This window comes from Trichosurus vulpecula, chromosome 2 (assembly GCF_011100635.1).
Source record: "Trichosurus vulpecula isolate mTriVul1 chromosome 2, mTriVul1.pri, whole genome shotgun sequence".
Lineage (NCBI taxonomy): Eukaryota > Metazoa > Chordata > Mammalia > Diprotodontia > Phalangeridae > Trichosurus > Trichosurus vulpecula.
Genome location: NC_050574.1, coordinates 224,388,229 through 224,415,709, shown reverse-complemented (window position 1 = coordinate 224,415,709; position 27,481 = coordinate 224,388,229). Strand labels below are relative to the sequence as shown.

Below are 27,481 nucleotides of genomic sequence, written 5' to 3'. Positions count from 1 at the left end.
GAGAATCTGAAAACCTCTGCCTCAGAGGCTCTGTCCTTCTGACCATGATGCTGGAAGTTGTCGTTTTACTAAGACCTATTGGTTTCTCCCTTTGAAATACCGGAACCATCAAGAGTCAAGTTACAGATCAATAAAAAGTCTTGTTAACACTGTGTTAACAAGTGTGAAAGGCCAACATCAAAACCTAGTTCCTCTCTAGTAATTGAAGGGGGGCAATAACAGAAAGATAGCCTACTATTTGGAGGGTGCTTAAGTAAACATTTCTAAAACCCAAGAAACACTTAAAGGTGTGGGGAGGGGAGGGAGAGACAAAGCTAGTGGAAAGGAACTCCACATATTTCCTTAAAGGAGTGACAAGTAAGACACTTTCTGTATGAATTTATACCTTCCCTTCGTCTTCACTGGTACAATTAATACAAGTTATACATAAATCATATGAGATCATTAAATCAACCAGCTCACAGAGATGACTAATTGGTAAATAAATACTTCATGAAAACTGTGATAGGAGTACAGATGCTATTTTTCTTAATTAAAACAAAACCTTTACCTACCAGTTTCTATCCAGTCACTGGCTCCTCTTTCAGCCTGATTTTATATTGTTTTCAAAATAGATGGTTGAAAGATGCACAGAGAGATAAATGTTCAAAAGCTGTGTCTAAACAACCCTGAACATGAAGCTGAAAAGTGAAAAATTCAGTGAAAAACCCAGATGACTTTAATGAACCAGATGTCTTGTGTTGTATACACAGAACATCTGGATTTAGGGATGAACTTGTCACTTTTCATCCAGATGTCTGGCATTGTGTAGGCATAGCCTGGGAGAATGAAAGAGGAAGAGTGACTTACAAAAGAGAAAGATATTTGCCAAGACAATTTTGAAGAACCAAGTTGTAATTTCACGAGTTATGCGTGTCACAGGATTGCTTCAGTGATCCAGTCTTTTAAAGACATAGCTGTATGTTCTGGCTAACGGAAGATAATTTTTCATCATTTTATGGGGAAGAAAGGAGAGGGCTGCATTCAACACGGGCTTCAGATTCAGTATCCTAAGATTGAGACATTCATGCTCTACCAAATAATATTCATTGAGGACCTTCATGCAAGAAGTATGTATCAACACGTAAGGAATTAGTATCTTGAACTAAATTGACAACCATTCAAATGCTACTGCAGATGATGCACCTCCGATGGGCTGACCATGTTGTTCACATGCCAAACGTATGCTTGCCTAAAAGAATATTTTACAGAGAACTCATATAAGGAACCACTCACATGGTGGTCAGAAAAAGGTGCTCTGAAGGTCTCTCTGGAATCAATTGTGAAACATGGGAGACCCTGGACTGCCTAGTGTGGCATGCCCTCATCATGGAAGGTGCTGTGCTCTACGAAGAAGGCAGAATTGAAATAGCTCAAAAGAAATGTGAGATGTGTGAATTTAGAGAAGCCACCCCAAATGTTGCCATGGACCATTTGTTCCCAACCTGTGGTAGAACATTTCGAGCTCATATTGGTCTGATCAGCCACAAGTCGGACACACTGTAACTTGACTCTAACATACTGATGTCATTTTGGTCCTCTTCGAGAACGAAGGACAACAACCAGCCAACCAACCAATCACTCACCAAGGAAATGAATGGATACAAAAATAGGCAAGTCAGTCATGTGGCAAGAAGGAAGGATATCAGCCAGTTTGAGCCGTGCACTTGTATCTATGAAATGTGAAAAGATAAAGAGGAAGGCCTCCAGTGTATTGGACAGATTCTCAGCGGAGGATGTGTGGGAAGACATACACAAGAATCATATATAGATGTCATACAAGACATGGATGGGTTGTGGTTTGGGCAAAGGCAAACCATAGGGGATGAGTACTACAGTGGATAGAATGGTGGACCTGGAGTAAGAAAGGCATGGGTTCAAATGAAGCCTCAGACATTTAATCACCATATGATCCTGGACTAGTCACTTAACCTGTATGCCTTAGTTTCTTCATCTCAAAAATGGGGATAATAATAGCACCTACCTCCCAGGGTTGTTGTGAGGAGAGAATGAGGTAATATTTGTAAAGCACTTTGCAAAACTTATAATAGTATAGAAATGCTAGCTATTACTGAGCTGGAGATGAAGGACCTGGGTTTGGATCCCAGCTCTGCCACTTACTTATCTGTATGACCTCAGGCAAGTCACACGAGCTCTATGGGTTTCAGCTTCCTCATCTCAACAAGGTGGTCGGACCAATGGAACTCTGGGCTCCTTCCAGCCAATCAGACACGACTGGAAAATGACCGAACAATAACAACAAGATGGGAGGGGCCCAAGGTTATTGTTGCTGCCTCCCTGACTTGAGCTTTCACCCTGAATGTCCTTCAAAATCTCCCTGCATGTCTTCTTCCTGGTTGGTTTGACAGCTGATATTTTCTCTCTAATTAACTTTAGTCATAATAACTCTACCTTTATTTATTTAGTGTTTTTTTTTGGGGGGGTTTCCAAGCCATCATTGCAGTTGATCATCAAAACAACTCAAGGAAGCAGCAAAGATAGTATGCCCACTTTACACGTGAGAAAACTGAGGTCGAGAACTATCAAGTGACCGGCAAACATCTATAAGCTCCAGTATAGCAGACGTTACCTAGATTCATTAAACGAGGTGAAAATGAAAATTTGAGTGGGCCAGGCCTGGGTCTTCCACTTGGCTGGCTCCATTTCTCATAGACAGCCGCTGTTGTGGTTGTTCATCTTTTGTTTTTGAAGAAGACCAGTGACATCATGGTGATGTTTTGACTTGCACTAGAACTGGATTTCAGTGAGGCACAGTTGTGCAAAACTGTTAGCCTCACTCTCTCTTCCAGTCGATGAAGTCCAGTGGCAAGATAAAAGTCGGGATGACTGGCAATGGCCTGAGATGCAGTGGATGATCTTGGCGTCTTGGAAGTTAGTTGATGAAAGAAAAGGTTCTGTCAAAAAGCAGTGAGGACTCAGGTTCCAGTTCGACGGCATGAAGTTATGGGGAACTAAATCCCAATGCACTTTTGCAATTTACTCTAGTGGGGATTAGGAAAGAGTGCATGGTGAGGGTTACTCAGAAATGGGGAGAGTAAAGCAGAGATTAAGCAGAGTCTAGAGCTGTGGTATGTCGTTGAAATGGCTGAAGAGGCATAGGGCAAGGGGCCAAGGATCTAGCTGTGGGTAGGATACAGAAGAGAAATACTATAAAAGTTAAGAAATGGGGAATTTCATGAAGGTTGGAGTAGTCAGAGAGTTGCCAGAAGGTTTCAGGGAAATGTTTGCCTATAATGCCTGTTTTGTAACTAGCTAGTTTCTGTTTTTCAGGGGTGTCTGAAAAGGTGTGGCCTGTTTTATTCTTAGAAGTTTTCTGTTATTCTTAGAAGGGTTTATCTGACCTCAGATAGGAGGCATGCTCAATAAAGGGACCAAAACATTCAAGCATCTCGGTCTCTGACCCTTCTCCCCACAAGAGAAACAAGCCACAATAACCATTGTTTTTCTTAACAAAAGGTTTAAATATGTAATTCTCCTTGCTTAGTCTGAACTTAATATCCTGGGTGATACTGGAGCCATAACTCTCTAGGGACATGAAAGAAAGAAAGAAAGAAAGAAAGAAAGAAAGAAAGAAAGAAAGAAAGAAAGGAAAAAAGAGAAGGGATGGAGGGAGGGAGGAAGGAAAGGGAGGGAGGAAGGAAGGAAGGATGAAAAAAGAAAGGAAGGAAGGAAGTAGGAAGGGAGGGAGGAAGACAGAGAATCACAAAGAAAAAGAAAGATTGATAGAAACACTAAAAGAAAAAATCAGAAAGAAAAACAGTCAAAGAGAGATAGAAAGGGAAACAGGCAAAGGAAGTAGGAGAATATAGAGAAAGGAAGATAAAAAAATAGAAAAAATGGAATGACAGAAAGAAACATAAATATAGAAACAAACAAACAAGAAGACATACAGAAAATCAAAGAATTTCAGTCAGAAGGGACTTCACAGACCATCTGACCCAATCCATATTTGTTATAGGAAGTCTGTTACAATATGATATGTGATATGTGATACAGTCCTTTGTTTAAAATCCTCAGATGAGGGTAAACCCACTATTCCCTGCGCATACCTCTTCCACTTTTCAATAGCTTTTGTTGTTAAGAACGATGGAAGGAGAGAGGGAGAGAAGGAAGGAAGTCTTGCATCCGGAAGGGAGTTAAGAGTAGTTATTGATCATAATAGAAAACATAGACTTGCTGGTGAGCTCCTCAGATTATATGGTGCATAATAACAGAAGTATGTGGCTGGATGCTTGGCAGCGCACCTCATCTGAAAGAGGAGGAAATCCCTTTTCTTATTCACTCCCATTCAATCACATTTGTCAAATTTTCTGTTCTTTTCTGGAGTATCTTAAGAGAAGCAGTAATTGCCACCTACTGAATTCCACAACTCCCCTCAAGTTCTTTCCAAATCCTACCCCCTAGTGACATCAAAGAGGACATCATCAATTCCTGGAAGTTCTATACTCTCAATAAATCATGTCTCTGAAATTTCAATGGCTCAGTGTTGTGGGAATCTGCCAGACCCACTGTGCAGAAAGGTCACTTAACTAGGTAGCAGACTTATTGGATATAGATCAAACCAAACAATCATGTAGAGAATATGGCAGCATCATCATCATCATCATCATCATCATCATCATCATCATCATCAAACATAAGACATGACATATGTAATATAATATAGTATAATGTGATACAATATAGTGTGTTGTTCAGTCATTTTCAATAGGGTCAGACTCTGATCCCATTTGGGGTTTTCTTTGCAAAGATACTGGAGTGGTTTGCCATTTTCTTCTCCAGCTCATTATACAGATGAGGAAACTGAGGCAAATAGGATTAAGTGACTTGCCTGGGGTCACACGGATAGTACATATCTGAGGCCAGATTTGAACTCAGGTCCTCCTGACTCTAGACTTGGTGCTCTACCCACTGTGCTACCTAGTGGACCTACAGTATAGTTCAGTATAACATAACATAACAACATAACATTATATCATGTCATGTCATATCAATCACATCATGTCATATCTTCCTTATTTCCTCTGCTTTGTTTTGCTGCTTTATTTCTTCCATTTGCCATCCTACTATAGCATTGTATTTTTAGCACTAGCAGTGGGGAGAGATTAGGTTTTTAACACATTTTTTATTGTTACTTCCAAACAAAGTTGTGATTTCACTGATAAGGACAGTCCTTCCATGACACAGACTGCAACCTCTATATCCTTTTTTTTTGCAGGGGGGAAGGCAGGGCAATTGGGGTTAAGTGACTTGCCCAAGGTCACACAGCTAGTAAGTGTGTCAAGTGTCTGAGGCCAGATTTGAAGCTAGGTCCTTCTGACTCCAGGGCTGGTGCTGTACTCACTGTGCCACCTAGCTGTCCCGCTCCACGTCCTTCTTGAGTTGGTATAGATAAAATATTCATGCTCCACCAAATGCACAGCCAGCCTTTTGATGATGGGCCTCTTGGAACTTAGCTAGGCTGGTCCTCAGATGTCCATTGTCCAGCTTAGGAGGACCTGTTAGAGCTGATGCTTTCCCGCTCTAGTCTTCAAGAACCCAAGGTCAACCCCATACCATAAGGAGGCATCAGAATAGGATGTTACTGATACTTCCCATTTTTGAAAGATTTTTAAAAAACCAAATAACTAGCAGTTCTATTGGGTTTTTTTCAGTGATTATTTCCAAATATTTCAAAATGGATCAAATGCATTTCCATCTCCCCTCCACCTCAAGAGAAACTGGCTCATTGACAAGACCTACTTTTCAAAGTACTTCCATACATATTTGGTTATCCAACTTCTCTGTGCAATATTTTGCCAGTTTATCTTTGTAACTAGCTAAGTAGTTTAGCTTTTTGTTGGCTTTCCAGAAAAAAAACACATATACATATATGTATTTTAAAAAAATACTATATACATACATATTTATAACAAAATGGATGAAACAGATCTAGAAAGAATCCAAACCAAAACACTAAAATATTCACAAAATGTCAGACCTATCACCCAAAGGCAGCTATAAAAACATAAATATTTTCTAAAAAAAAAAAAAAAAAAGCAACAGGAGTGATAGATGTTCTTAGACCACATGATAAATAGATTAAAGACTTAAAGAAATCTGAAATGTCAACGATTCAAGGGTAGAACCAAAAGGTTCACTCTGGGTGACAGCCACACGAACTTAATATGATGACAAAGAATCATTGAACAAATGAGTAACATGGATCTGTTTATAGAAATGGAGAGATTGTAATAATCATACAAAAAGGGTAGGGAATAAGCATTTATTAAACACCTATTATGTGCCAGGAATTGTGCTAAGGGCTTTACAAATATTACCTCTTTTGAACCTCACAACAATCTTGGAAGGTAGATTGTGAGCTCCTTGAGAGCAGAGACTGTCTTTTGCCTCATTCTGTACTCCCGGCACTTAGCATAGTGCTTGACACATAGTAGGCACTTAATAAATATTTATTGACAATGAAACGTAGGTGCTGCTTTATCTCCATTTTACAGATAAGGAAACTGAGGCAAACAGATTCAGTAACTTGTCCAAAATTAAAATAGCTAGTGAGTCTCTGAGGCTGGATTTGAACTCTAGTCTTCTTGACTCCAGCGCTCTATCCACAGGGCCACCTAGCTACCTCTTAAAATCAAGACCAAATTATTACCATCCAACAATTACAGAAGATGGATGGCTTAATGATCAATATTGGACACTTCCAACTATGTGAAAAATTGGGAAAGTTAAACTTTGATTATCTAAAAATTTGGATTTGTATAGGTACTTGCCTTTCTAGGATTTGACACATTTTTAAAAATTTCATATTTTCAAATTTCATATTCAAGGATGAATATAACCAGGAGTATGCTGGTACATGTTTGACAACTGGTTCTACAGAAAAAAAAATTGGCACATCACACACTTTTAAGTTTAATCTACATTAGCATTTTCTCCATCATTTTCTTAAGTCTAGACAATTAACAAAACAATAAATCAAGACCTGGTTTGTAGGGGTTGCTTAGAAAGGCCCAAATCATCCACTACATTCCTCACCATCACCAGTGATTTTGACTTTTTACCTGCCACTGGACTTTTCAACGACTCTGGAGAAGAGAGTGAGTCTGGTGACTTTCTGCCTCGCTTAAATCCAATTCACATGCAAGTCAAAAAATCACCTGGGATGCCATTGGTCCTCTTGGAGAATGAAGGACAAACAACAACAGAAGGACCATTATAAAGGAGGCTTGACTTACTGATTTGGTGCAGATTTTACAAGGAAACGTTAGGAATGACATAATATCGCAGGTTGCAAAAATTAGCACACACTGGATCTCTCAATAGTTGTGATCAAGTGGCAGAATTACATCCCGGAAGCTTATTATATCCTTTATCCTTTGTAAACTAATAGATGACAAATCCCTATACTACAAATACCAAAATATCCTTGAAAACTCAACCAATAAGCTGTGCCAGAATCGAAACACCATCATAGACAAAACTGTTGCTCACAATCAAGCAGATATAGCACTGACCCATAAAAATTTGAAACGTGCTCTTTCCTCCAGTCCTCCCACTAAGATGGTATCCTGTAAAGATGGTACTGGCTCTGACTCCACCAGTTCGACTTCTACAACCAGCGCGGCCTCCAGCAAAGGAAAAGCAAAGGTAGCTTGAGAGATGTGGCCGTGATGCAAGGGCAGATTGATGGACTGGTCGTTTTGAAAATAATTGAACATTATCAAGAAGAAGGCCAGGGGAATGAAGCTGTCCAGGGAGTACTTTTCGGTCTAGTGATAGAAGGCAGACTTGAAATCACCAAACGTTTTCTCTTTCCCCAACACACAGAGGATGATGCTGATTTTGATGAAGTCTGATATCAGATGGAAATGATGCACAGTCTTCAGGCACATAAATATTGATCATCTTCATGTCAGTTGGTACCAGTCTATATACTATGGCTCTTTTGTCACCCATGCTCTCCTGGATTCTCAGTTCAGTTACCAACATGCAATTGAAGAGTCTGTAGTTCTCCTTTATGATCCCATAAAAACAGCTCAAGGGTCTTTATCATTGAAGGCATACAGGCTGACTCCTAAGCTGATGAAAGTTTGTAAAGAGAAATATTTTTCTCCTGAAGCATTAAAAAAGGCGAATATCACCTTTGAGCATGTTTGAAGAAGTGCTGATTATAATTAAAAATTCACATCTGATCAAGGTACTAATGTGGGAACTAGAAAAGAAATCAGCTATGGCAGATAAACACGAATTGCTCAGTCTAGCTAGCAGTAATCATTTGGGGAAGAACCTGCAATTACTGATGGACAGAGCAGATGAAATGAGCCAGGATATTGTTAAATATAACACCTATATGAGAAACACCAGTAAGCAGCAGCAACAGAAACATCAATATCAGCAATGCCATCAGCAGGAGAATCTACAGCACCAGAGCAGAGAACCTCCTCTCTCTGAAGAGGACATGTCAAAACTTTTCAAAACTCCTCAGCCTGCTGCTAGGATGGATTCACTCCCTATTGCAGGCCAAATTAACACTTACTGCCAAAACATCAGAGTTCCCTGCACAGAACTTGGGCAAACTCTTCATGGCTCAGGCTTTCCAAGAATACAACAACTACAAAGAGGAAACCCATGACTTCTGGTTTGATAAGTTATTTCCAGAGAATGTGTTGATCCATACTCTAAGATGACCTGCGAACAACTCTTCCAAGAAATAGAGTTTTCCTAATGAAAATGACGGTACTCATTTGATATCATTGACTCACTTTGGCGGTAAAATTGTTCTTATGAAAAAATAAAATTTGTGTTTAATTTTAAAAAAAAATTGAAACATTTTAATATGACTCCATATTGGATATTCATAACCTCCAAACTACATGGAATGAAAAACTCTCAAACTATGGAGACATATCTATCTGGAGAAATCTATCTCAAAAGCCCTCTAAATCCAAAGCCATTTGGAAGCCCTCTGGATGTATTCTCCTTGTTGTCACATCTAGTTAACCATCCTGCTAACTTAGTTAACTGTCTAGTTAACTATGCTGTTAACTATAGCTGCTCTCCTGAGAGGGATAGGTTTCTAACGGGTCAAAGGATCACAGGATTTTAGAAAGGGGCCTTAGAGATCATATTTTCCAATCCCCTTGTTTTACAGATGAAGACACCAAGGCTCAGAGATGCCATAGATTTAGAACTGGAAGGGGCCCTTGGAGATTTTCTACTCTAACTGCCTCACTTTACAGGAGGGGAAACTGAGGCCTGGAGAGGTTCAGTGAGGTCAGATTGATAGTAAATGCTGGAGACAGGATTTGAACAGAGATTCCCTTTCTCTTAAAAATGGAAATCATCAGGGGAGCTAGGTAGTGCCATAGTGCACAGAGTTCAGGGCCTGAAGTCAGGCTGACTCATCTTCCTGAGTTCAAATCTGGTCTCAGACACTTAGATATGTAACTATGTTATGCAAGTCACTTCACCCCGACTGCCTCTTAAAAAAAATCAATTAGAAGATTATCAATAAATATAAACACTTCCACATTCAAAGAAAGGCTGAAAATATAAATATTAAATGGTGAATTTATTGCAGATTATTTTTTTAAATTAATTTTAAATTTAATTGGTAGTATCAACATTGTCTTGCTTGTCTCTCCCCTTCTGAATATCTTTCTGTTCTGTAACATGTATTTTAAAAAAAAAACTTTCATTACTGAAATCTAGTCCCCTTTCCAATTAAATCATAGTGAGTTGACTTGCCTAAGACCACACGGGTTAGTAGCAGAGCCAGGATTCCAACCCAGGTGTTCTATTTCCCAATCCAGCACTCTTTTTTCTATGATATGAGGTTCTTTCATGTAACATTCGCTTTGTTAAGAGAGAGTCATGGCTTATAGCAGGAACCAACTGCGATTTCTGGTAGTTTTAGGGACACATGTAGTCTCTATGGCTTAACTGGACCCAGGAAGTAAAAAGGAAATGAAACGGATGTGAATGTCATGCAGCCTTAGAAGATAAGAACTAGACTGTAGGCTCCTTCATCCTTAGATTTAGAGCTGGAAAGGACTTTGGAGGCCATCTAATCCAAATCTCATTTTCTAGGTAAGGAAACCAAGGCCCAAAGGAGGTCAGGTGATTTGTCCAAGGTCACAAGGTAGCAAGCACCAGGGTTTTGAGCTGAGATTCTCCTGTTCCAGGGATAGTGCTCTTTCCACGCCATCTTTCCATTCTAATCTTTAATTCTCCCCTGTCTTCACTGTAATACTTTGGAGGAGAAAAGAAGTGGACTGAATACAGAGACTTTGGGTAAACTCATAGTTCACATAAACTTTTCCAAATTTCCTGAATTCTACCTACTTGTTGTCCCATCAGTACAATAATAGTCCATGCACCACCATTTGCTGTCATTTCTCAAATAAAGGGTCCCCATTTTGCTATCAGTTTTTACTGCCACAAAGACTGCTATGAATCTTTTGTACTTAGGGGTCCTTTCCCTCTGTTTGTGACCTCCTTGGGGTGTATGACTAGTCGTGGGATTTTTGGGTCAAGAGATATGTACCATCTAATTACTTTTCTAGTAGAATTCCAAATTGTTTTCTGGAACAGTTTGTCCCAGATTTCCCGGGACAGTACCAGTTCCAGGAAAAGAAAGTGCACTTTTAATGAGGCTTTGCGAAAGAAATATCTTTTGCCAGACCATGTGTCCTGATTTTTTTTTTTTTGGTTTAGAAAATATGGTTACTATAGGTTTTAGAACTCTGTCCGTGAAGTTTCAGTCAACTGGGAGTATTACTAACTGTGTGCAGAGAGTACCTGTCCCTGGCAGTGTGAGAAATTAACAAAGACAGGAATACGCAAACCCCTTGTCCTCAAGAAGCTTATGCTCGGCCTTACTTCAAAAGAATCAAAGTACTGACTTTTAGAACCAGGACCAGGGGTGTAGCTATTACAAAATCCCATTATTCTGGAAGTGTTATAAAAGCAGGGGTTACATGAAAAGCAAATGAAATGAAAAAAAATAGATTTTGATTGCCAGTTCTCATTTGTGACAGGAAATAATATACAAAAATCCTCTTGTCAAATTACACTGTCTCCTTGTCCTTCCTGTCCGCAGTCCTCTTAATTTTACCAGTCATACCATCAAGAGAAAGGCAGGAGAAAAAAAAATTATCTTCTTTTATACAAATACACTGTCTCTATGTGAATAATTAATTCCAGGATGACAATGGGTTACAAAAACATGCAAAAAAAGAGAGAATTGTTTGTCTAAACTTTATGTAGTGATTTATAGTTACAGAACATTTTTATATACGAAATGTCATACAACCCTTAGAACAATCTTGTAAGGTATGTGTTGAGACGATTATCCCCATTTTACTGAGGAGTAGAGGATGGATAGGGGTTTGAGACATTTGCATGAGACCCTATGGATAGTAAGTGACAGAGTCAACTCTGTCCACATATAACAAATATTACTGTGCCTCAGGCTGCAAATAATTATTGCCTAATCTGCTTTCTCCTGGAGTGGCTAGGTGGTGCAGTGGATAGAGCACTGGGTTTGGAGTCAGGAAGATTCATCTTCCTAAGTTCAAATCCGGCCTCAAACACTTACTAGCTGTGTGACTGACCTTTGGCAAGTCACCGAACCCTGTTTGCCTCAGTTTCCTCACCTGTAAAATGAGCTGGAGAAGGAAATGGCAAACCACTTCAGGGTCTTTGCTAAGAAAACCCCAATCGGGGCAGGTAGAGTCGGACTCGACTGAAACAACTGAACAGCAACAGCAACGACCTCTTTGTCTTAAGTAGACTTCTTAAGGAAAAGATTTCCTTTGTTTTTTTGGTCTCACCATCATTCCTCAGCATTTCATATCTATATGGTTTTCAAAACACTTTACACATGTTATCTCATTTGAGCTTCACAACAGCCCTGTGGGGCAGATACTATGATTATCCCCATTTTACGGATGAAGAAACTGAGGCTGAGAGAGATAAAGTGACTTGCCCAAGGTGTCTGAGGCTGGATTTGAACTCAGGTCTTCCTGATTCCAAGCCCAGTACTCTATCTACCACCATCATGCATGATCCTACTAAACTGAACTAAGAGAGAAAATAAAGTTTTGTTTTAAGTCTGAGAAAGAGAAATTCTAAATTTGAATCCTGATGCCCTACATGTCATCTTGGGCAAGGTGCCAATCTTTTCTTTTCCTCATCTACAAATGGTGCTAACGTTTGTTAGTTGGCACTGAAACTAAGACTAGTACATTCATCAAAATGCTTTGAAATCTTCTATTTGGAGATTTCATTTTGGCTATGTAGTCACTTGTGGCTTCCTATGTAGTAATGATTATATGACCTAGCCAATTCTGCCTCGCATTTGAGGAATGGAACTCAGGGAATGATGGATGAAGAAACTGAGGTAGCAAGAGCTTGTGGCATCAAGAGGCAGAGTCCTTCTACGTGGAGTTTACAATATTCATCCTCCATGACAGCAGCAAATACTTTGGTGAATATACATTTCCCAATTTTATGCCTTGCTCAGTGTTGATGTTCAGCAAATCTTTAAACCTGGTCCCCTCTGGGAGCTCACATGTCATGTGGCTTGTCCAAAGCTAGACAATAAGAAGCTGGAGTCTGAATTCTGGTCTCCTGATTTCACATCCAGTGTTTTTTCCATTACTCCATGCTGCCTCCTCAAGGCATAAGAGAATGAATTCAGAATGGTCGGTTAAATTAGCTTTGAATTTTTCCTTGTTTTTATTTGAAAGAAACCTGAGCCTGGAATTACTCAGTCTTAAAGGCATTCAGAAATTGATGTCAAGGTATCTTAAAGAGGGGAAGATTCTACCCAAATGGAAAAGATCATGGATGGTACTATTGCAAAAGAAAAAAAAGTCCATTCAGAAGACATTAGCAACTACTGAGCCATTTTTTGACTTCTGAAAAATCTTCATGAGAATGGTCTGTATACACTGAGATTATCCTTCCCAAAAATATGAGTGGGGAAGAGGCAGACTATTATGGAGGATTTTCTACACAACACCATATCTTAATGAATGTACAATCAACAGAGGAGCTAGAGGTGATTAGACTGGGCTTTCTACTTCCACATACACAAATTTGAACAAAATTTCAAAACCAGAAACACAACCTGAAAGGCTCTTTACAAACAAAGTGGAAATTTTTCACATATAAGTGAAGTTCTGGCACGATTCCATGACAGGGAAGCTCTCCGAGAGGACGAAGTTTAAAGATTTGCTGAATATCAACATCAAAGAAGGCATAAATTCAGGTTGAACTCTGTTCACTAGTGTTTGTGTAGTCACAGAGGCCATCTTGTGCAAAGTCCAAAAGGAAAAAAGGAGTCCTGATTGGTAATGAGTGTCTCTAGATAATTCTAGATTCAATTCAGCAAACATTTATCAAGTGCATCCTAAATTAAAAAAAAGTGAGAGGGTAAAGCCAAAAATAATTCATTCCTTCAAATGGCTTATCCAGGGTGTCCCAAAAGTCTTAGTTCAGTTTAAAGCTTAAATAGGTTTCTGCTAGGGTACATGGGCAAGGCCAAGGTAATCTGAGGGAAGATAGCACATTAATGACTAGGGAACTCTGGAAAGGCTTCTGTAGGAGATGAGCCTTGGAAGAAGCTAGGGAGTTGGAGAGATAAAGGTGAGAAATGAGTGAATTTCAGGCATACAGCAAAGACCTAGAGATAGCAGAAGGAATGCAGAATTTGGGAACAACTAGTAAGCCAGTTTGGGTAGAATATAAAGTTCACAAAGGAGAGTAATATGAAAGGTCCTGAAAGGCAGGCTGGAACCAGACTTTGAAAGGGTTCATGTGCCAAGGTAGGGAGTTTGTACTTTATCCTAAATGCAATTGGGAACCACTGAATGACTGAGCTGGTTGCACCAAGCAATCAAATGCAACAGCAACTCCTCAGAGAAACCTACGTACAATCCACACAGGACAAACTAAGTGGCTAAGAATGAGTATTTCCCAGATCATGTCATGAAGATGGATGGGCAGCCCATTGAGTTAGTTCAACCATACATATATTTTGGATAGGTCCTGTGAATGGACAAGGAGGTGAGTCCAGAACTGAAGAGGAAGAAGAGGGGGGTTAAAACATCTGGGCAGCTAACTATATAACACTTTCCAAACCCCAAACTTCTGACTGTTGCAGAAGCTCCTCTCTTGGTAATGATGGATGACTATGAATTGTGGTCTACGTTCATCTCAAAAGAATAAAAAGTTCTGAGACTCCAAGGGTAATGGAAAAAACTTTTGCGGATGTAAGTAAGCTGCAGCAGATTATTGACAATAACGTATACACAAAAAATTGTTTTTTGAAAAAAGATGTACATGGAAAGGATGTGGGCTGGTCATATAAAAAAGTAAAGAATGAAGCCCAGGTGCTTCACAGGCAGTCACAAAATATTAAAAGACCCCAAGAAAGGCCTCCAGTCTATTGGGTACTCTAAAGAAGATGGTGGGAAAGACAGACAAGATGGCACAGGATGAAAGGGACTTGATGGGCTTCAATCTCCAATCTGCTCATCTTGCTAAAGTCACAGAAGAAAATTTAAATTATAATTAAAAATTAGGGATAATTAAATTAGGGGTAAATTAAAAATAAAGAGTGCTATTGTATGTGCCTGAAATGTTTCATTGGTGACATATAACAGTGGAAAATAATCACGCAAGACTAAAGTTTTCTATCTCCATTCACAAATTGGTACTTTTGATCATATCTAAAAACAACAAAAAGCATCCCAAGAGAGGATGCAACTTCAAGTAAAAAAATAGCTGTCCTGGGGAAAGCCTCAGCTAGCCCATAAGACTTTGGGCTCAGTAAACATGGATATGCTGTGAATGAAACCTGCCTCGCCCCTTTCCTTTCCATCATAACCACCACCATAACCATTCTATAGAACAGTTCACCTTCTTGCCCTGGCATTAAGCTTTTACCCCTTATTCTTCCAACCTCTTTCCATCACTGCATTTGCCAGCCTGGCCTAACAGCTTGCTTTTTCTTTGTGGTGGACATGTGCTCCTCCTCTTTCTTCCAAATGAACCACTGAGAATAACACTGGAGACCAGCCAGCCCCACACAGGTATGTTTGTTTATGTTACCCTGTTTAGAGGATTGGGGAATAAGATTAAATCTATTTCAGAATAATAAGGGAGGAAAAACAGCCCTCCCCCTCAAAAAAAAAAACCCTGCAGCTTTAGAACACTTCCAGGCCAGAGGAAAAGCTTTCCTCTTCACATTTAATATTTGGAAATGCTTGAGGTTTGAGGAAAACATTTTCATTAAAGCTTTTGATGTTGTGAAAGAGCTCCAGGGCAGTGAGAGACTTCTTTGCTTCACATTTCAGAAGTACTTCAGGACTTGGGGAGAGGAGCTGATGAAATGCTTCCCTGTTTAAATTCTCTTGCAGGAAAATGAATCCTCTCAAATTTAAGATAGCCTTTTTAAAAGTACACATTGATATTAAACATCATCCAAAAACTAAAATATCTTGGACAGGGGAGAATTCACAATCCTCTTTGAGGAAATCACATCTTTGTAGCCCCTTTGGCTTGAGACATCCTTAGGAATAACAAGGCTGAGTCATTGATTCTCAGGCAGATAATTCACAAATCTGGAAAAAGGGCTGAAGAAGCTGAACAACCCACAACAGGGTTATCCGGCCTGTGGTCACCTGGAACTAAAACTTTAAAAAAATGCATTGTTGTAGGGAGAGACAAATCAGAGATAAACAGATGAAAAGACCCAGGGTAAAAGGGAAGGGAGCAAACTTGCCAAAAAATCTAAGTAGTTATAAAGGGAACATAAATTAGCTTCTGAGCTGCAGAGTTTAGTATCTTATAACTGGAGATAGATAAATACTGAGGAATATGCAGGCTTTCATCAAAGGGAATTTCAATCAACATATTAATTAAACACTCACAGGGTACATGACCTACATCAGGTGTGCGAATACCTGCAGCAGATACTGTCTCTCATAGAACTTGATGGCTAGCATTTACATAGCACTTTAAGATTTGCAAAATACAAATATTTCATTTTATCCTCACAACAAAACTGAGAGATGGGTGCTATTATTGTCCCCATTTTACAGATGAAGAAACTGAGGTAATTAATGGTTATGTGACTTTCCCTGGGATCACTTACCTCATAAGTGCCCAAGGTCAACTTTGAACTCAGATCTTTCTGACTGTAGGACCATTGTGCTGTGCATTGTACAATCAAGATGCCTCTTTGTAAAAATTTATTTTATTTTTAATTTATGAAATAAAGCAAGCATTTCCATAACATAGTAGAATAACAAAAAGATGATTGCACATGAAACCGGAAATCTATTACGTATGACTGATATTCCTTTTAAATATACAATACATGTAGATGCTTTTTCTTCTTTCCCCCTTCCCCTGCCCTAGAGATGGTTATCATTAGACACAAATATGTATATATACATATATGTAAATAATTCTATACATACTTCTTTTATCAGTTCTTTCTCTGGATGCAGATAGCATCTTTCTTCATAGGTCCTTTGTAGTCAATTTGGGTATTTGTAATAGTCAAAATGGCTTGCTGTTACTGTATACAATATTCTCTTGGTTATGCTCATTTTTCTCCATTATTTTGTGAGAGTCTATCCTTGTTTTTCTAAGATCATTTCTTATAGCACAGTAGCATTCCATCACAATCATATACCATAACTTGTTCAGCCAACCCCCAATTGATGGGCATCCCCACAATTTCCAGTTCTTTGTCACCACAAAGAGAACTGCTATGGGTATTTTAGAACATATAGGTTATTTTCCTTTTTCCCCAATCACCTTTGGAAATAGACCTAGTAGTAGTATTGCTGGGTCAAAGGTTATAGGCAGTTTGATAACTCTTTGTATATTCTCATAGTATATTCCTCACCACTAAACTTTGGAAAAACTGCCAAATACCTCAAAACTTTCAAAAGCTTAGGAAAAGGATTAGATAGATGAATGTGGTCATAAGAATAAGTCAAGTCCAATATGTTTTTTTTCCTTTTTGACATGCTTGATGTTCTCAGAATATGGATGGAATCTTAGGATCTTGGTTTCATTCATTACTACTGCTGGAGACGTGAAAAGGACCTGGACAGTTACTTTGCATTACCCTAGGACTCATGAATTCCTTCCTTCAAAATCATTAATGAGTGGTCATCCATAAATTCATAGACTGTTAGAACTCATTACAATTTAGATTTACTAATGTTGGTTAGGCCCAAGCTAATCATTATCTGGAAACCATTTTATTTTTAGATACTTTATTCTTTATACTCTTTAGCTCTTTATTGGCAGGCTAATTCAGGATGGTTACACCTTTCTTAATGTCTTAAAATCTGAAGATCCTTAAAACTCCCTATAGAATCTACCTCTCTTCTGTCTTTCCTGGGAACATCTTCTCAAGGGCTAGACTCTAGTCTGTGCTGCCCATTATTTTGTCACTCATGCGTAGGGAGTAAATAAAGACCAAGGAGGAAAAAAAGGTTTAAAAAAAGGTAGAGGAGGTACAGGGTAACTAGATGTCCTTAGCTGCAGATTTTCTTGTGTTAAGAAGGGGAAGTCATATAGGAACCTGGAGCAGTCCTCATGGGTTCTGTCCTGTACTCTTTTCCATTACTCCTGCGACAAATCCCAAGTGGCAGTTACCTGAGGATATTTGTTTTTCATATCTTTTCCCTCAAGGCTCATTTGAAGCCCAGAGATTCTCCCTGGAGTGGTCCTATTTGGAGGTGTGAGTGAACAGGCCTAATTCAAGATAGGTGTACAAATTATATTAGTAACCAGAACTGCTCAAGCTTGACAGTCTTGGAGCTGTTAATATTAAAATATGTTTGATCTTTCTGTTACTTCCTATTTTCATGTAAAAAAACAGTCAGGTGGGAAAATAACTGGGATACAGAACAGTCAGATTTATTTTTGGTTATTTTCTCTGATTTGTAATTTAATTTCAACTCCAGCTATTCCTAAGCTTGTTAGTGTCTTACCACCGAAACCAAGATTCCATGTCTAATTTCCACACAAGCCAATTAGCTTCACATAGAGGAAAAACTGTCTCATTTTGACCAACAAACATACCTCTCACCCCAGCCAGTCTTACAATAAATGCATCCCATTTGGGGGGGGGGATGTGGTGGGGAGAGGGTCGGCTCCCTTAACCACAACTACAACTGGAAAAAAAAACCACTGAAATATATGTTCCAGCAAGGATGGGTGAATTGCACAGTCTTCATATGGATTGAATTGGACAGCGAATTCCTGAGCATTCATGTCTGCTCTTTATCTGAGCAAAGCCAATCACTGAAATACTGCCATTTGCAGAGGCACAATGGAGAGAGTGCCAGACCTGGAATCAGGAAGAGTCATCTTCTGGCCTCAGACACTTCCTAGCTGGGTGCCCCTGGCAAGTCACTTAACCCTGTTTGTCTCAGTTTCCTCACCTGTAAAATGAGTTAGGGAAGGAAATGGCAAACCACTCCAGTTATCTTTTCTAAGAAAACCCCAAATGGGATCACAAAGAGTCAGATACAACTGAAACAAAATACGGCAATCACCTACACCAAAGCTTGCCTTAGTTGGGATCCTCTCCATTTATGGTAAGCTGTAAAAAGGTGTCAGGAGAGACCTGTTTTCAAATCTTCCTCCTAAATACATTAGTTGTGTGACCAGGGTGAAGCTACTTTAACCTCTCTGAGCCTTAATTTCCCTCTCTGTAAAATGGGGACAATACTACCCATAGTACCTAAGTTTACAAGGATGTAGTGAAGACAAAATGAAATAATACCTGGAATATGTGTAATACTCTGGGAGTTTTAAAGTGCTACACCAATGCCAGACATTTTGATCAGCATCATCTATGGAGGATTTTTAGTTTTCCTATGCTCTGATTTTGCCTTACAATTTTCTGTGGAACAATTAATGAGAAGGGATGCAAAAAAAAAAAAAGGATTCTTGGACCAAAAAGACATATACCACTGATCTAAGCCTTTTCAGATTTCTTGGTAATGTAAAATGAAATACATAAATAGTTGTCTCTGAGCCTCTATTTCATCCTTGGATAAAACCCACCAACTCTAATTGTCCTTTCCTCCCCCAAGAGAATCAGAGCTTAACTTCATAAAGAGTTCATTTTTATCCTTCTGTTTCATTCTCAAAATCTGATCTCCGGTGTTTTCTGCAATTAGTGTTTGATATAGTATTAATATTCCTATTTATCTCCTACATGCCATATGGATTAAATTCTCATTACTTTTGATCTTAATACTTTTAAAATATGTAAATCAGCTGACACCCTCTTTAAAGGATGTTTGCATTCCTGTCTATTATTGCCTTAGGCAAAAGGAAAATATCTGCATTGCTAAAATTGCCAAATTGGGTGGAAATCTTGACAATTGTACCTTAAATTGGTCAATCTCAACAAATTAAATAGTGACCAAGTAAAATTAATCCATTTATGCCTAAATGGCCCTCAACCTTAAATAAGAAGACTCAAGGATCAGGATAAGAAATATAAATAAATACCTTGTATTAACATAATCACATTTCAGTATTATCCTATTTAAGATTATGTGATTTACTTGAGTTGACTGTCACAGAGATGGAAAAAAAAAAACACAAGCTTTTTCTTAGATATTGATAGACACTTTCACTACACAGTGTTGTACTATCCAGACACAATACAGGTTAGTGACTATATATTAGAATCTTTAGTTAACTATCAACTGGTTAATTTTTAGCCCAATATTGACTTTGTAGAAGAAGGGCAACTAAGTAAATATGCCTAGTGGAACTAAATTGCAGCCAGGAGAGTTTGCATGTATTGTTTAGTTTTGCATCTATTCTTCTTAAGTAATATTATCTTTGCAACTGTTAACTTGTAGTCTTCTTTCAGTACTGTTCTTGGGCTAATTTTTTCACCCTTGGGACTTGAGAGCTTTTTTAAATTTTCAGCAATTTATTTTTATTTTCAGCAACCTTTTATATCAAACAGAATTCCAAGTCTTTCTCCCTGCTGGGTGCTACCAAGAACTCCTGCACAGTTACCATGATTTTTGCACCCTTAGAACGACAGTTGGCCTCTTTTAAAAAAAATCCCCTTCTTATATTACTTTGGAATATAAGGATAACTGTCCAGAGTTTTAACTGACTGATTGGTGCCCTTTGTAAGCTGCGCAAAGGTTTGTCCTCATTATATTTGGAAGAATAAAATATGGTGTTTATCTAAAGGCTGTAGATGTAGATGCAGGCTGTGCTAAAAGTCTTAGTGCAGTTTTAAGCTATTAAAACTTAAAAGCTTAGAACAGTACTAAGACTTTTGGCACAACCTGGATTAGTATAGGCAGCCACAGTATATGCTTTTGATACTTTGACCGACATACATCCTACATTCTTTAAAGTAACTCAGTTTTATTGCTGACTTTGTTATGTCTTTGATAGTTCCATATGATTTTCTCCAAGAAAATGATACTACTAAATGTGTTTATTTTAAACTATGGCCCAGTCTTTACAAAGGCTACCATACAAAAAATCAAAGTTCATTTGTTCAAATTGCATGGGACTCTTACAAAGTTTAATTCTAAGTGCTTGAGAGAAGCTCAATAGAAGGCAGGATCCTTGTCCTCAAGTACCTTACAATCTAGTTGAGGAGACAGTATATGTAGTCAAATACTTGACCTTAGGGATGTGGAGAAAACATAGAAAACAACTAGAGGATATTAACTAGTACAAGATAATATAAAGAAGTATGTTAGGTGGTGAAGGGTCATGATACAAGAAAAATTAATCAAAAGAAATCCCTGATGAAGATTAACTCACACAACAGCCAGTGGTTGGAAAATGAAAATTGGAACAAATTCATAGCATGTGTTATACTTTCTACTTATACCATTAATTATGCTGTATACATTTGCAAAATGTAGAATTTAACATTTGTAGAGATTATTTTAGAAATTGTGCATCTCCCTAGAATTCACTTGAATTTTGGAGCAAGACAGATAGAGTAGTGATTCTTCTAATTGCTTACAAATTTTCTGCAATAATATCTCCACAATTCATTGTACGTAGTGACGTAGGAATCAGCACTGAAAAATAAGTTATGAACCTGAGTTTTGCTTCTCTCCCTGTCCTCTTTTGGCTTTTTGGTAGAGAATGAAAAAAAGTTAGAAAATTCTGGAATAGGGAAGGAAGGGGCCTCAGACAATCTATAACTGAATAACCCGACTTTGAATTAGAGAGCTGGCTGGAGAGTGATGCATTTGGACAGAGAATTTTGGCTTTAGCATATCCTCACATCCCTTGAGCCATCTCACCTCTTCCCAAAACCTTCTCTTTTCCCTCACTTATTCTCATATCACCCCAGGCTACCAGCGCCTTCCTTCTTGCTCAAATTCCTAAGGCCCACTGTTGGTATTCTTGTTACTGACCTATATTACGGAATTTTCTAGCCCCTTAAGTCCCTCATCAAATTCACCCAACCTGTGTGTCATTTCTTTATGGTCTTGCTCTCTGTTGGATGTCAGCTAGATAAACTAAAGAACTAAGCATATTCGTATATTATTTCAGGTAACCCAGAATCATGGAATTTTAGAATTTGCAAAGATTTTAAAGGATCACCTAGTCTACCTTCACAAAAGGAGAGGAAACTAAGACCCAGAGACTTGAAGTAACTTCCCCAAGGTCACATAGCCATTTAGGGGTATCACTAAGATTAGAACCAGGTCCTATAGTTTAGTGTTCTCCTCTGTAGGGTAATTTGTATACCATATTTGCAGACTACTTCTAGGGAAATGATAATGGTGCTACTGTGTTGCTAAGTCACCATGCTACAATCAATTGTTGGAGATATTATTGTGCAAAATTTGTAAGCACTGAGAAGAATCACTACTGTATTGGTCTTGCTCCCAAATTCAATGAATTCTGGGGAGATACACAATTTCTGTAATGGTATAGTTGTAGCAATCTTCAATCACTTGCCTGTTGCATACAGGATGGACTTTGGATCAAAAATCTAGAAGTTCACGTGATGAATTTTTGAAAATTCCAATATTAAAATATTTTTCTACCAGCTATATGACCTTGGACTAGTCATTTCACACTCCTAGGTCATTTCACACTTCTCATCTATAAATGAGGGAGTTAGACTAGAATGATCTCTAAGGTCCCTTCTAGCTCTGACATGCTATAATGCTCTAAAAGCATTGTAAAATTAATGAGGAAAACTATATCTTAAGGGAAACATTTCAAAGCAATTAGGTTAAATATACCAGCTGTTGTGAGGTCCATCTGATACCATAGTATAGTTCAATAATACATCCCTAATGCCAACTTTATACATTTTTCTAGGACTGATTAAGAAACATAATGAAAATGTGACCCTGAGTGAACATCTCAAACTCAACACGAACATATCTTAATCCTCAAACATATCCCTTGCCTTAATTTCCTATAGATACTGATGGTACCCTCAGTCACCCATTAACCTAGGTTTGTAACTTTAGAATACTTTTAAAGAAGGAGAGAGTCATTGTAGATTAGTGTGCTGTGCTGCAGTCAGAAAGATCAGAGTTCAAACTGCTTTTGATACACCCACCCACCTGCACAGCCATTTGACTATGGGCTAACAATTTAACCTGAGCTTTAGGTTCTCACTATAAAAAGGAATCCAAATTCCTGTGCTGCCTAATTGACAGGATTGTTTTGAGGCTCAAATGAAATAATGTATTTCTCTGCAAATGTATAAATGCTATCTACTCTGACCCAACTATTATAACAGCCACCAAATTAGCTTTCCCATTTCTAGTCTATTCCTGTCTCTAATTCATCTTTCATAATACTGATATTAGATATAATAGTGATAAAGAAAATATTCTTTATAATGTATTGCTCTGATCGCATCATTCCTATTGAAAAACTTTTGGGGGCTTCACATTACCTATGGGATAAAATATAAACTCCTTGTTGTTTTTCCTTCATTTTCAAAGAGGCCCAGTGGCAAAGTAATCGAGACTCTCCACCATCGGGATCCAAGCTGCATCTTGTTTTCCCAGTCTTGTTTGCCATTGTTCCCCTCCATGTACTCTATATTCTAACTAAACTAGATTATTCTCTGTTCCCCAATTTAATTTTGTCCTTTCCTACCTTGGTGCACTTGTACACATTTTGCCTACTGTCCCCACATTTTCGCCTGCTGAAATTCTTTCCTTCCTTAAAAATCAGATGCTGATTCTTCCATGCAATCTTCCCCCTTAGAAATTTTTCAAGCTATGTTTGGCCTCTCATGAATGAATGAATGAAGAATATATCAAGCATTTGTTATTTGCAAACCGCTTAAGACACAAATACAAATGTGATTCACTCTAAAGGTGGAGATTAGGAGTAGGTCAAGGAAGGATGTCTTGGTTTGAAAAGATACAGGAATGGTGAGTGGAATTTTAGGAAGTAGACTGGCATGCCCTTTCAAGATCTAGAAAAGGCAGTGAGGGCAACAGCAGGCAAGAAGACAGTACAAAGTGAAACATAGGACAGCTGGATTTAGGTAGCCCTATGAGGCATTTACCAATCAGGACAGCTCAAGATCCATGGTGGGAATTTTAGAGCTAAGTAGGATTAAGTCCCTCAGGGCATGGGCTCTGGTCTAGAGAACACCCTTATTCATATGCTTTTATTATTTTTTATTATTTTATTATCTGTGTATATATTTCTCTCATTTCCTCAAGTAGAACAAGGACCTGCACCATTTTTTTCATCTTGTCTTCCCAGTTGGAAATGTTTGTTTGAACAATCATTTAACAGAGATTTATTAAGTACTTTCTATGTTCCAGGTATAGTTCTATGTTCACTAACACCAAGCAAAAGTGAAATAACCTCTGTACTTGAGGAACTTACAAAACTGAACAAAATGGTCATTACTTATCTAAAAACTCTCATTGCTAGAAGACTTTGTCTAAATTTCAACTCAACATGGATGTGTCATCTATTCCCTAAGTTACCATTGCGGTCATTTCTCAAACTGAAACATCCCCCTCCCCACCCTGGCCACCAGCTCTTATTTTGCATTTGTATATTCGGTTTCTTTCATGTTGGAACTAGAGCAGAATAGTGATTCAATTTATTATATTATGAATGTAAAAAATAAGAAGAAAAACAACCACAATAGCCATTAATACCAGACTCGTTCCAGTACCGATTAGAGAATGCTAGTAATGATCATTTTAACAAGCCTAGGCTTTTTGACTTCTGAATTCTCAGCTCTGATCCCTAGCTCAAAAGTATTCAAAATCAAAGGGGTACAAATTTTATATTTAGAAAAAAGACTACCTTTAGTTAGTAGTGCGGGCTAAATTAAAAGCCACAAAAGAAAACCAACAATGATTTATTAATTATATGACTTTTATATAAGTTTATTTCCCTTTAATATTTATACGTATTATAGACAAACACAAATCTACATCCATATTCAACTACAATATTCATATCTATATCTGTCTCCATTTCTATTCCCAAATGAAAAGAAGCTCCTTGAGGGCAGGGTCTTTGTTTCTATCTCTGGATTCTCAGTATATAGTACAGTGCCTGGCACCTAAAACATACTTAAATGTTTCCTGAATTGATATGAATTGAATATAATACCTCTATCGTAACATCTGAGAGATGTTGGTCTTTTCTCTGGACTGAAAAAGTCTTTTCTTCAGCCAAGAATTAACACACATAGGATCTAAATCTTATTTCAATATTTGAAACAATACTTTTCTGGCAACTTATTGCATTTGTTTGGATCTTCCCCCAGAATCAGGCCAGGGCCTGCAACTCCTTCCCAAATTAACAAATTGGCTGTGGCAGATGAAGCATCTATCAATGATGTGAACTTCTCAACATCCATATGTTCAAATAATCCACCTCCCCTTATAACAGGATCCTTGTTTAGAGAAAGGGGTCAGTTCTGGCAGAGGAAATTGGCAAAACAAAACATTCAGCCTCAACTCCAGGATTCAGGGAATCAAGTGGTAAAAAAAAAAAATTAGGACTTGCATTCTTCCTGCATATCAATTCAAAGCTTGATGCTTGAGAAAATAACCAAACTGAGTTTTTTACAATCTCTCTTTTTGTTTCACAACGGTCTACAAGAGGAAATGAGTCTCATGGTTGAGGCACAATTGAAATCCAACTGCATTTTCATGGATTCAAGTAGAGCATTCTATCCAAAAAGGAATAGCTAAGAAAGTCGACCTGCTTATCCATCTGGGCTCCAGACAAGCTTTTACAAAGCCTACATAAAGCTGTAGCATGAATACGTTTATTAACATCCAACAAGCATTTATTAAACACCTACAAAGTGCTCGCACTTTGCTCGAAAAGAAAAAAGGAAAAAAATTCCCTGGCCCTTACACAGCTACATTCTCTTACCCTGCTAATGTATCTTTCTGGACAAATGTGCAAACAGGGTCCCTGATGTGGTGTTAATTGTTCTAAAGAATAAGGGGCTAAGAGCTCACCTAGGAGAGAGCACTGGGCTTGGAATCAGGAAGACTCATCTTTCTGAGTTCAACTAGCTTCAGGCACTTACTAGCTGTGTGAACAAGTCACTCAACCTGTTTGCCTCAGTTTCCTCATCTGTAAAATGAGCTGGAGAAAGAAATGACAAATCACTCTAGTATCTTTGCCAGGAAAAACCCCAAAATGGGGTCAAGAAAAATTGGACATGACTGAAACAACTGAATAACAACAACAAAACTCACTGAAAGGAAAACTAACTTCAGGGGAAAAGAAGCGTCTATAATGTTGACCTTCCGTTCCAGCTGTGGGAAAAGATCAAGTGCCATATCTCAGTCTTCTCTACTTGGTGTCTTCATAATGTTACGATCCTATGATGATAGGTCTTGATGCCTGATAAGCTATGATCAGATTGATTGAACCAAAAATGGTTTCCAAATTTAGCTTTCCTTAGTAATCCCAAAGCTTACTGTCTTCAACCAGCTGGGATACCAATGAGTCTCACAAGATATATATGCCCACTGACTTCCTCATGTGGAAGATTAGTTTCTGTTTCGGTCCCCAGACAGCTATGAAAATTCATACAAACCTTTTTCTCAGCGGTGCTGGCGATAGTGTCAGCACTGGTATGATGGCCAGATCCTGCTTCAGTAATTTTCCTGCGTAGGCCAAATATCGAAATCCCCTCTCCAAGCACTTGTTCGTATTCTAATGGCACACTGCATTTTTCAAAGCTTTTTCTTCTGGCTTAGCTCTTCTTGTAGAAGAGCCATCACATTTGACTTATAAAGGGCCTTAAGAGCCAACCAATGAAACCACATCCATTCTTGTATAGCCAGGTTGGAAGAGTATGGTGGTCTCCTAAGGGAAAGGACCTTAGGAACACAGGGTTGTGATTCTAGCAGAGGTGGGTAAGAAAAAACTACAGGGCACACATACAAGATTTGTGTTTCTCATCAGCTTTTTCCTTGAGCCAGACAAGAGCCAAGCAAAATCATGTGCTGACTTAACCAATGCCATCTGTGGGAAACTGGGGATTTTTTTGACCTCCCCATATTCTAGCTATTGTAGAGCTAATACCTAGGCAGAAGTGATCTTTTTTTTTCCGAGGGGGAAAGGAAGGGCAATTGGGGTTAAATGACTTGCCCAAGGTCACACAGCTGGTAAGTGTGTCAAGTGTCTGAAGCTGGATTTGAACTCAGGTCCTCCTGACTCCAGGGCTGGTGCTCTACTCACTGCACCACTTAGCTGCCCTGGCAGAAATAATCCTTCGGAGTGTTAGGAAAACTCGGGGTGTGGGCAACTAAAGACAGAAAGCAAACCAGAAAATGGAAGATCCTTGGCTTCATTCTGGGCTCTGCCTTGGGAGTTCCTAGCACACTCTGGAGAAACTGGCTGTCATAAGGCTTAGATGGTGGCTAATTTCACTGCAATGCAACGAATACTTATAACTTCTATGTGACTCAATGTATCGATCTTTAAAACTATGACCATGACACTTCCTTCAGATCTCAGGGATATTATAAAGGTGAAATTATATCTGCAAAGGCTCTGCCTTCTCATAACAGACTTGGACCTGGAAGGAGCCTTAGACATCAGTTAATATAACTCCCTCATTTTACAGATGTGGAAGCTGAGGCCCAGAGGGGTAAAAGGAACTTATCTTAGCATACAAAGGTAGTGAGTGGGAAAGCTGCTATTGAGACCCAGACTCTCTTGTTCTCAAGCCAGCTCTCCACTATACCACAAAGCCACCTAGAATGAATTATCAACTAACCAACCAACCAACAAGTATTTATTAAACTTCTCTTATGCACTAGACACTGTGCTAGGTGCTGAGGATGAAAGCAAAAAAAGAAAAAAGAAAAGAAAAAGAAATGATCCCTACTAA

The 27,481-nt window shown here is 38.6% G+C and overlaps 1 protein-coding gene and 1 pseudogene across 1 annotated transcript in view; one reads left to right on the top strand and one right to left on the bottom strand.

Annotated features, from left to right (window-relative positions):
* MYO3B (myosin IIIB) overlaps positions 1 to 27,481 on the bottom strand; it is a 636,303-nt gene that overhangs the window by 50,015 nt on the left and 558,807 nt on the right. The window lies entirely within an intron of this gene.
* On the top strand, positions 7,624 to 8,750 carry LOC118840030 (annotated as a pseudogene).